This window comes from Monodelphis domestica, chromosome 5 (assembly GCF_027887165.1).
Source record: "Monodelphis domestica isolate mMonDom1 chromosome 5, mMonDom1.pri, whole genome shotgun sequence".
Classification (NCBI taxonomy): Eukaryota; Metazoa; Chordata; class Mammalia; order Didelphimorphia; family Didelphidae; genus Monodelphis; species Monodelphis domestica.
Window position 1 is genome coordinate 163,205,643 of NC_077231.1, and position 11,108 is coordinate 163,216,750.

Genomic DNA, 11,108 nt, shown 5'->3' on the forward strand with positions numbered 1-11,108 from the left:
TTTACAACAATGCATTCAGGAAGTTGAGTCAGCCATTGAAGGACACTGTTTTTTTTTCCCCATGTCAGTTGAAATTACCTGAGGGTCGGATCTACCTCTTAAGTTTAGAGGCTCCACATTCTCTAATAATAACAATGTTTATACTGTATATGTGTTCAGTACTTTACAATTTATAAATTACCCTCACATACATTTTCTCATTTGATCTGTTCAGCATCATGATGAGCTATTGCTACCTGATATATTGTGCCCTTCTAGATATTACAGATGCTAGAATATTTCCATGAATCAAAGTTAAGACGACAGGTCTATTATTATCAGGGTCATCTTTTTTCCTTTGATAGAAAAAAAAAGAATACATATATATATATATATATATATATATATATATATATATGTTGGCTGTTCTATTTGCCCTTTTCTGGTATTTTGAGTCTATTCTGCCCTATTAAGAATAATCAAGAAAAGCTTAATCAATGAAGATGCACAAAAGTCAATCATAAACTAAAAATATCTTTTAGAAATGTATGTGATAAAATGTACAACATCTCTTTTTGCATGTCTCCTCCTTGTCACAGCAAAGTTCTCACCTTAACAGAGAACTACTGAAGTATTAGACAAATAAAATTCAAGGTTACAATGTATGTCAGAGTCAAGAAGATGTTTTAGGGTCTGGTGACTGACTGGAAATAGGAATTTTTTCTAAGTAAGAAAAGCTAAGAGTCACAGTTCTGTTGATTTCATTTTTTGACATAAACTTAAATAAATTTTCACCTTGTGTTTTGGAATGATTCAATATTATACAAAGCTTTACTTTATATTTAGAACTTTTCACATTTTTTTCCAGAGGAAGAAGATATAAGTTACTTAGCAAAATATTTTAAAAGGGAAATTAAAAATTGTAATTAAAAATGAAATGTAAATGTTTGAACATACACTTTTATTGTCGTTCAGTTGTTTCAATTCTGTCCCACCCTTCATTAATGCATTTGGTGTTTTCTTGGCAAAGAGACTGAGTGGTTTGCCATTTCTTTCTCTAACTCATTTTACAGATTATGAAACTGAGCCAAATAGGGCTGTGATTTTTCTCAGGGTTACAGTACTACTAGAAAATGTCTAAGACCAGATATGAAATCATAAACCTGGCATTCTATCCACTATGCCACCCAGTTTAGTCAACTTGTACACATAGGAAAAGTTACAGAGTGTCCCAAAAGTCTTTGTGCAATACCAACTACTAAAGCTTAAAGTTTCTCTAAAATATTTTTAAACATTGTATAATCAACACTTTCAAGTTCTAAATTATTTATTTTTAATATTTACTTAATTACTACCACCACCACCACCGAAAAACACTTAACTAAAAAATGAATAAAAATTATGTGAAAAACCACACAGTCCTCATTGTTTACAATTTGTTTAAAAATGTAAATTATTTTAAAGTTTAGTAAATAATATGCATAGATATTTTATTTAGATGACGTAGTATAATAAAAAAGTACCTTCTGAATAAAAAAATCTTAATTTCAAGTTTTGGCTCCAGGACTCCTTATTTTAGTTTTCTTGGGGGCATTAAATTGTTAAACTTGTCATATACTTATTTCTTCCATCCATAATATGAACATAATGAGACATGTTACTTACTTTACATGATTGTTATGTGTAAAGTGCTTTTTGAGATATGAAATTCTAATAAAATTATTATTATTGTTACACATAGACAATAGCATTTTAAAGGCAGAATTTTAAGGCACTAAGCTTACTAACAGAGGATAAGATCTCCAAAATCTAAAAGAAAAAGCTTTGGTGTACATATTTAAATGTATTACTCTGTGTCTTGTCACTGTCTCAGTCCCTCTGTCTCTTTCCATATATACACACATATACACATATATTTATGTATGTATGTGTATATATGTGTATTTAAATATGTATATATGTTACACTCTTATCTATATATCAGTGCTTCTTAGCCACGGGTCTGTGACACTTTAAAATATATATTTTTATAACTACCTTTCAATAAAATTGATTTCATTGTAATTTTATTTATTTTATTTTATGCATTTAAAATTATTATAATGACAAGAGATCCAGAGTCCCAAAGGAGGTTAAGATACATAAAAATTTATGACTCTTTGCCCTGAATGGTCAATTCACTTCATCTAATCTTTAAATTCCAAATTGAATTTCTAACACATTGAATTTCCATCACTTAGAGATGTCACCTGAATACCTAGCTAGCTCCAGGACAATGAGGAACTTGTCACATACTTTTTTTTTCCTCCAGTAGAAGTTTTTACATACAGTAGGCACTATATATTCCAAATTCAATTGAAAAGCTATGTAGTAGTCCCCCTCCCTTCACAGTTTTGCTTTCCATAGTTTCAGTTAATTTTGATCAAACTAACAAATCTGCCCCCCAGAGCTCTATAGCAATGTTTTACCCTAGAGCAGCAGTCTCTTCAAATTTTACTTTCTTTCCTTTTTTTTTGGGGGGGGGGGGGGCGATAGTCCTTGGAATGCCCAAGCTGAGGAGGAGGGAGAGAGAATATATGTGTGTGTGTGTGTGTGTGTGTGTGTGTATATATACATACATATATATGTATATATATATATATGAGTCAACAACTGTTTGCTTATTTCTGTGCTTTCAGTCATCTGTGGTAGATTTTTGAGTGTATCCTTCTATATGGAGGTCTTGCTGTATCTGATAGTGAAAGCAGTTGAGAAAAAACAGTAAATATTACTTTAAAGGATCTGTAGATTATAAGATTAGGAAATATATTCTAAAAGCAATGAAAAGGCATGGTAGGATGTGGCTGGAGAGCAAATAAGAAGCGCTTATTTGGACAACTATATTATTTGGACAACTAAGTCCAGACTGATGCTGCCAGCAGCCAGATCCAAAAACAAACAAACAAAAAAACAAAAAAACAAGATTCCTTCCTCCTAATTGCAAAACTTTTCATCCTTTATCACAAAGGTCAAGGAAAAGGGGAGTCAGCATTAAGATTCACCAAGTGATCATCTCAGGGAAGCTGTCTGAGGTCTCCTGCTTGAGCTCCTCCACATCAAGTTCCACCACAAAAGCTCCCCTAACAGGAAGTAACAAAAAATATAAAGGCAGTTCTTCATGTCACTTCCTGCGTCTTACATGTACCAATTGCAGCTTAAACTTGGTTTTGGATAGCCCAAGGGGTCAGTAAGTTGTTTCTGATTTGTCACTTGCTAGCACACATGGGTCATAGACCTTCCTCCCCCATACTTAATCCTTATGTGGGGGTGTATACATTTCTGATTGCTAGAATTCTAAAGACTAAGAAGGGCAGAGTAAATCTAAAATTCACAGAACGCAAGAATAAAAGAAGCAAAAGTCCTAATCCCCTGTATTTTGTACAATGGACTTTCTTTGTTAATGAGATAAAGTTTACAAAACAAATTGTTTAAATTTGAATTAATTTGGCAATCATTAGTATTCAGAATAATTCTCCAGTATAATTTTGAGACTGTCACTAGTCTATTTGTTTTAAGTATTTTTTTTAAAGAAATGTTTTTTCTTTACTTTGGTTGCTTATTTTCTGAAATATATGTAAGATAAACTCAGGAAATGCCTAACATCAATGAGACAAAGATGCAAAAATTAGTATATTTTGATTAACTTAAGGATAACAACACATAATGCACTCCCAACAAAACCCTGACCTTTTTTAAGCTATGAATACAATTGTTTCAGTAAATTGTTTTCTGATACACTATTTCTGAACATGACTACTTCATTACTTGTTGAATTGGGATTTGAGATTACAACACCAACAGGCAATTTCTTGGACAAATCACTATTAGGGCTACTAATGTGGAGAATGAAGGAATGTTTATTGCACTATTGAACTGGCTCATGTTTGTATAGCCAGACATTGCACTGGAGGCCACTATTCTGGGAAACATTCCAAGAGAAACTACCTACCTTCTGTTTTGAGTGACTTCTGTGGGTACCATGAACACAAGTTAGTATAAAGGAAGAAAGAAGGGAATATTTTTTATTGTGGCAATGGGAAATTTGAGCTTTATGAACTGACATGTTCAATTTTCTAACAGTAAAAAAAGAGAGAGAAACAAGAAAATGTAGGAATGGAGAGCAATAGTGTAGAAAAGAGGAAGAGGAGAGAACACAAATCTGATGTATAGTAGCTTTTTCAAGGAACATGATTTAAATAGTCCTATTTTAAATATAAACATTTTTGACATCTACACTTGTATATACCTCTATACCCTTACTTCTCCCCTTCATATCTTGTCTATTTTGACTTGTTCTACCTTAATATCTTCCCATATGCAACTTTATTAATAAAACTAGTCACTTTGATCCTTACATGAGTTGATAACTATATAGAGAAATGATGTGATGCATCAACTTCAACCCATTCTTTGAAATTCACTTTTGATTGCACAAAATAGGGAATGTTTAAAATGAATTCTAGGGAATTACTTTTTTATTTTTTTAAGATGTCACATACATTATTTATTATTATTATTATGACTTGCATCCAGCAAGTATCAGTTAGATATTTAAGGGACACCTTCTTATATCAGCTTTCAGACTCTCGGTGTCTATTTTTTTAACATTATTTAGTCATTTTCACACATTATTCCCTGGAAACAAAGATAATTTTCTTTTCCTCCCCCCCAACCCCTCCCATAGCTGATGCACGATTCTACTGGGTATCACATGTGTCCTTGATTTGAACCCGTTTTCACATTGTTGGTATTTACATTAGGGTGTTCATTTAGAGTCTCTCCTGAGTCATGTCCCCTTAACCCCTGTAGTCAAGCAGTTGCTTTTCCTCAGTGCTTTTGCTCCCACAAGTCCTCTGCTCATGGCTAGTGTTTTTTCTTCTAGATCTCTGCAGAATGTTCAGGGACATTGTATTGACACTAATGGAGAAGTCCAATATGTTCGATTGTACCACAGTGTATCAGTCTCTGTGAACAATGTTTTCCTTGTTCTGCTCCTTTCACTCTGCATCACTTCCTGGAGGTTGTTCCACTCTCCATGGAATTCCTCCACTTTATTATTCCTTTTAGCACAATAGTATTCCATCACCAACATATACCACAATTTGTTCCGCCACTAACCCAACTGAAGGGCATCCCATCATTTTCCAATTTTTGGCTACCACAAAGAGCACAGCTATGAATATTCTTGTACAGGTCTTTTTCCTTATTATCTCTTTGGGGTACAAACCCAGCAGTGCTATGGCTAGATCAAAGGGCAGACAGTCTTTTATCGTCCTTTGGGCATAATTCCAAATTGCCCTCCAGAATGGTTGGATCAATTCACAACTCCACCAACAATGAATTAATGTCCCGACTTTGCAGCATACCCTCCAGCATTGATTACTTTCCTTTGCTCTCATCTTGGCCAGTCTGTAAGGTGTGAGGTGATACCTCAGAGTTGTTTTGATTTGCATCTCTCTGATTATAAGAGATTTAGAGCACTTTTTCATGTGCTTATTAATAGTTTTGATTTCTTTGACTGAAAACTGCCTGTTCATGTCCCTTACCCATTTATCATTTGGAGAATGACTTGAATTTTTTACAATTAATTTAGCTCTTTATAAATTTGAGTAATTAGAACTTTGAGGTTTTGGTTATGAAGATTGTTTTCCAATTTATTGCTTCCCTTCTCATTTTGGTTACATTGGTTTTGTTTGTACGAAAACTTTTTAATTTGATGTAATCAAAATTGTTCATTTTACATTTTGTGACTCTTTCTATTTCTTGCTTGGTTTTAAAGTCTTTCCCTTCCCACAGGTCTGACATGTATACTATTCTGTGTTCACCCAATTTACTTATACTTTCCTTCTTTATGTTCAAGTCATTCACCCATTCGGAGTTTATCTTGGTATAGGGTGTGAGGTGTTGATCCAAACCCAATCAGTTTTCCCAGTAGTTTTTGTCAAACAGTGGGTTTTTGTCCCAGAAGCTTGGGTCTTTGGGATTGTCATATAGTGTCTTGCTGAGGTCACTTACCCTAAGTCTATTCCCCTGAACCTCCTTTCTGTCTCTTAGCCAGTACCAAATTGTTTTGAAGACCACTGCTTTATAATAGAGTTTGAGATTTGGGACTGCAGGGCCATCTTCCTTTTTTTTTTTCATTATTTCCCTGGATATACTCGATACTTTATTCTTCCAAATGAACTTTGTTATGGTTTTTTCTAAATCAGTAAAAAAATTTTGGAAGTTCAATGGGTATGGCACTAAGGTAAATAAATTTGGGTAGGATGGTCATTTTTATTATATTGGCTCGTCCTACCCATAAGCAGTTAATGTTTTTCCAATTGCTCAGGTCTACTCTTAGTTGTGTGGAGAGTGTTTTGTAGTTGTGCTGATATAGTTCCTGTGTTTGTCTCGGGAGATGGATTCCTAAGTATTTTATTTTGTCTAAGTTGATTTTGAATGGGATTTCTCTTTCTAATTATTACTGCTGAGCTGTGTTGGAAATATATATATACATGCTGATGACTTATGGGGGTTTATTTTGTATCCTGCAACTTTGCTAAAGTTGTTGATTATTTTGACTAGATTTTTGGTTGAATCTCTAGGATTATTTAAGTAGACCATCATATCATCCTCAAAGAGTGATGACTTGGTTTCCTCCTTGCCTATTTTGATGCCTTCAATTTCTTTTTCTTCTCTAATTCCTACTGCTAGTATTTCTAGTACAATGTTAAGTAATAGAGGTGATAATAGGCATCCTTGTTTCACTCCTGATCTTATTGAGAATGCATCTAGTTTATCCCCATTACAGATGATGTTAGCTGATGGTTTTAGATATATACTGTTTATTATTTTTAGGAAAAACCCTTCTATTCCTATGCTTTCTAGTATTTTTAATAGGAATGAGTGTTGTATTTTATCAAAGGCTTTTTCTGCATCTATTGAGATAATCATGTGATTTTTTTTTTTGGTTTTCATGTTGATATGGTCAATTATATGGATGATTTTCATAATATTGAACCAGCCCTGCATTCCTGGTATAAATCCTACTTGATCATAGTGAATGACCCTCCTGATCACTTGTTGGAGTATTCTTGCTAGTATCATATTTAAGATTTTTGAATCTATATTTATTAGGGAGATTGGTCTATAGATTTCTTTCTCCTTTTTTGACCTGCCTGGCTTTGGAATCAGTACCATGTTTGTGTCATAAAAGGAATTTGGTAGAACTCCTTTGCTTATTATGTCAAATAGTTTGTATAGTATTGGGATTAGCTGTTCTTTGAATGTTTGATACAATCCCCTTGGAATCCATCAGGCCCTGGGGATTTTTCTTAGGGAGTTCTTTGATGGACTGTTGGACTTCTTTTTCTGATATGGGATTATTTAAGAATTCTATTTCTTCTTCTGTTAGTTTAGGCAATTTATATTTTGTAAATATTCATCCATATCATCTAGATTGGTATATTTATTGCCTTATAATTGGGCAAAGTAGTTTTTAATTATTGCCTTAATTTCCTCTTCATTGAAGGTGAGTTCCCCCTTTTTATCTTTGATGCTATTAATTTGCTTTTCTTCTTTCCTTTTTTAATTAGATTTACCAGTACTTTGTCTATGTTGTTTGTTTTCTTAAAGTATGCTTCTAGTCTTATTTATTAGTTCAATAGATCTATCACTTTCTATTTTATTAATTTCTCCCTTAGTTTTTAGGATCTCTAGTTTGGTTTTCTTCTGGGGGTTTTTGATTTGTTCACTTTCAAGTTTTTTTATTTGCATTTCCAATTTATTGATCTCTGCCCTCCCTAATTTGTTAATATATGCACTCAGGGATATGAATTTTCCTCTGAGTACTACTTTGGCTGCATCCCATAAGGTTTGAATGGATGTCTCACCATTGTAATTATCCTCAATGAAATTATTGTTTCTATGATTTGTTCTCTAATCGATTTTGGAGTATCATATTATTTAATTTCCAATTAATTTTTGATTTGGCTCTCCATGTACCCTTACTGATCATTATTTTTATTGCCTCATGATCTAAAAAGGCTTCATTTATTATTTCTGTTTTTCTGCATTTGTATGCCATGTTTCTGTGACCTAGTGTATGGTCAATCTTTGTGAATGTGCCATGTGGTGCTGAGAAGGTTTATTCCTTTTTGTCCCTATTTATTTTTCTCCATATGTCTATTAACTCTAATTTTCCTAAGATTTCATTCACTTCTTTTACCTCTTTCTTATTTATTTTTTGATTTGATTTATCTAAAATTGATAGTTGTTGGTTCAGATATCCCACTAATATGGTTTTACTGTCTATTTCTTCCTTCAATTCTCCTAGTTTCTCCATTAGAAATTTGGGGGCTATACCATTTGGTGCATACATGTTGATTAGTGATATTTCCTCAATGTCTATAGTCCCTTTTAACAAAATATAATTAGCTTCCCTATCCCTTTTAATCAGGTCTATTTGTGTTTTGGCTTTGTCAGATATCATGATTGCATCTTCTGTCTTCTTTCTATTAGTTGAGGCCCCAAAAGTCTTACTCCATCCTTTAATTCTGACTTTATGAGTATCTACCCTCCTTATGTGTGTTTCTTGAAGACAACATATGGTAGGGTTTTGGATTCTAATCCATTCTGCTATTCATCTACATTTTATGGGTGAGGTCATCCCATTCATGTTCAAAGTTATGATTGTCACTGGTGGATTCCCTGGCATTTTGATATCCTCCCCTAATTCAGACCTTTCTTCTTTATCTATAACCTTTTAAATTGGTGATTTACTTTAAATCTGTCCCCCTAGTCCCCTCCCTGGATATGCTTCCCTTTCTAGCCCCCCCTTTTTCTCCCTTCCCCTTCCCCCTCTCCTTACTTCTCTTTTTGTGTTCCCTTCCCCCTACCCCCCTTGGTTTTCCCCTCTCCATTACCCTGTTGGATAAGATAGAATTCAAGGTCCCAATGGACCTAGATGCTCTTCCCTCTCAGAGTTGATTTCACTGAGAGTAAGGTTTAAGTAAAAACTCTCTTCCTCTCCTTCTTATAGAATTCTTCCCCTCCCCTTCCCATGTGTATCTTTGTGTGAGAAATATTATTCTATTTGGTTTATTTTTCTATTTCTTGGAGTATATCTTAGTACCATCAATGATTCCCCCCTCTCTTTTTCTTCCTTTCCTCCCTTTCTCCATATTGTCTTGATGCCCCAAACTTTCCCTATGCATGATTCCTCTTACTACTCTAATGATGCATATAATGTTGAGAATTACACATTACATTTCCCCCACATATTAATATATATAATTTGATATAAATGTAATCCTTATAGAATAGAGTTTGAATAAAAGAAAAAGATAACATTTTTCTCCTTTTCCCTTTCCTTCCTATTTACCTTTTCATGTTTCTCTTGCTCTTTGTGTTTGGCTGTCAAACATTCCACAGAACTCTGGTCTTTTCTTTATGAATACTTGGAAATCATGTATATTTTTGAATACTCATACTTTCCCTTGGGAGTATATAGTCAGTTTTGATGGATAGATGATTCTTGCTTGAAGACCCAGCTCTCTTGCCTTTCTGAATATCGTGTTCCAGGCCTTACGGTCATTCAGAGTAGAAATTGTTAGGTCCTGGGTGACCCTGATTAGTATTCCTTTATATTTAAATTGTCTTTTTCTGTCTTCTTGTATATTTTTTTCTTTTGCTTGGAAGCTTTGGAATTTGGCAATTACATTTCTTGCAGTTGTCTTTTGGGGGTTTAGTGTAGAGGGTGTCCAATGAACTCTTTCAATGCATTTTTGTCCCATTGTTCTAGAATCTCCGGGCAGTTTTCTTTCATGATATCTTGTATTATAATGTTAAGATTACTGTTTATATCTGGCTTTTCTGGTAGGCAAATGGTTCTCAGATTGCCTCTCCTTCCTCCGTTTTCCAAGTCTGTCACCTTGTCAGTGAGATATTTTATGTTATCTTCTAACTCCTTAGTCTTTTGACTTTGCTTTATTAATTCTTGCTCTTTTGCAAGATCATTGTCTTCCAGTTGCCTTATTCTGACCTTTAAAGATTGGTTTTCCTTTTCAATTTGTTCTGAGCTGTTTTTTGAGGCTTCAATCTGTTTCTGCATTTACGTATTTTGGTCCCTCAGAATGCTGAGTTCCTTTTGCATTATTTCCCATTTTTCCTGCCAGGAAGCTTCCATCTTTTTGATAATTTCCAATTTAAATTCTTCCAGAGCTTGTGGAGAATTTCCATTTCTTTTGGAAGGTGTTAGAGCATTTGTTTGTGTTTTCTCTTCTATTTCCTCTGTATGTTGTATTTTTGCTCCACAAAAAGTGTCCAAATCACCCCCTTCTTCTTGCTTTTCTTGGTGTTTGGAGGTTGTTGCTCCTGTGCACTTTTTGCCATTTCTATGTTTTTTTCCTCTCCTTTCTATTCAGAAATCTGAGTGAGAAGGGCTTGCTCTCTGTGTATGGCTCTAATGATCGAGGCTTTAGCCCAAGGCAAATTCATTCTCTGCATTCATTCTCTGTCTTCCCTCCCCTGCCTGTTGGAGTTTTGAGTGTTATGGCTGTCAGGTGTGGACCTTTGGTGGTTTTAGTTAACTCTCAAGACCTATGGGTGCCCCTTGCTCACTTCTGGGGATCCCTTTGCGCACTCATTGATTACAGGGTGCTAGTTCTGGGCACCCGTGATCTGAGTTCCCCTTGCCAGCCTGCCGGGGTTTTGGGTTTTACTACTCTCAGGCGTAGGTCCTTGGTGGTCTTTCTCAGGTCCCCAGAACTTGGGGCTGCCTGTTGTACAGTCCTGGTCTGCCGTTCACTCACCTGTTGATTCTGACCAGTGCCGACTTAGGCTCTGTCTCCCTTGGCGTGGTGGGTTGGGGGAGGTTAGGTCAGCTTTTCGTTCCCTTATACTGTGGAGATGTCACAGTCCCACCTACCTTCAGTGCTGCACCTTAGTGTGGGGTCTCTCCATTCTTAAGAGGATGGTTGTTTTTGGTTTTGGGGGGGGGTCTTTTGAGGTTGTCTGTGTCTTTGGATCTGAGGAGAGGAACCCAGCCGCATATACTCTGCCGCCATGCTTACCTGCAAGGGAATGACTTTTTTTTAAACCAGGGAATG

The 11,108-nt window shown here is 35.0% G+C and overlaps 1 protein-coding gene across 18 annotated transcripts in view; it reads left to right on the forward strand.

Moving 5' to 3' along the window:
* MAGI2 (membrane associated guanylate kinase, WW and PDZ domain containing 2) overlaps window positions 1-11,108 on the forward strand; it is a 1,718,964-nt gene that overhangs the window by 142,931 nt on the left and 1,564,925 nt on the right. The window lies entirely within an intron of this gene.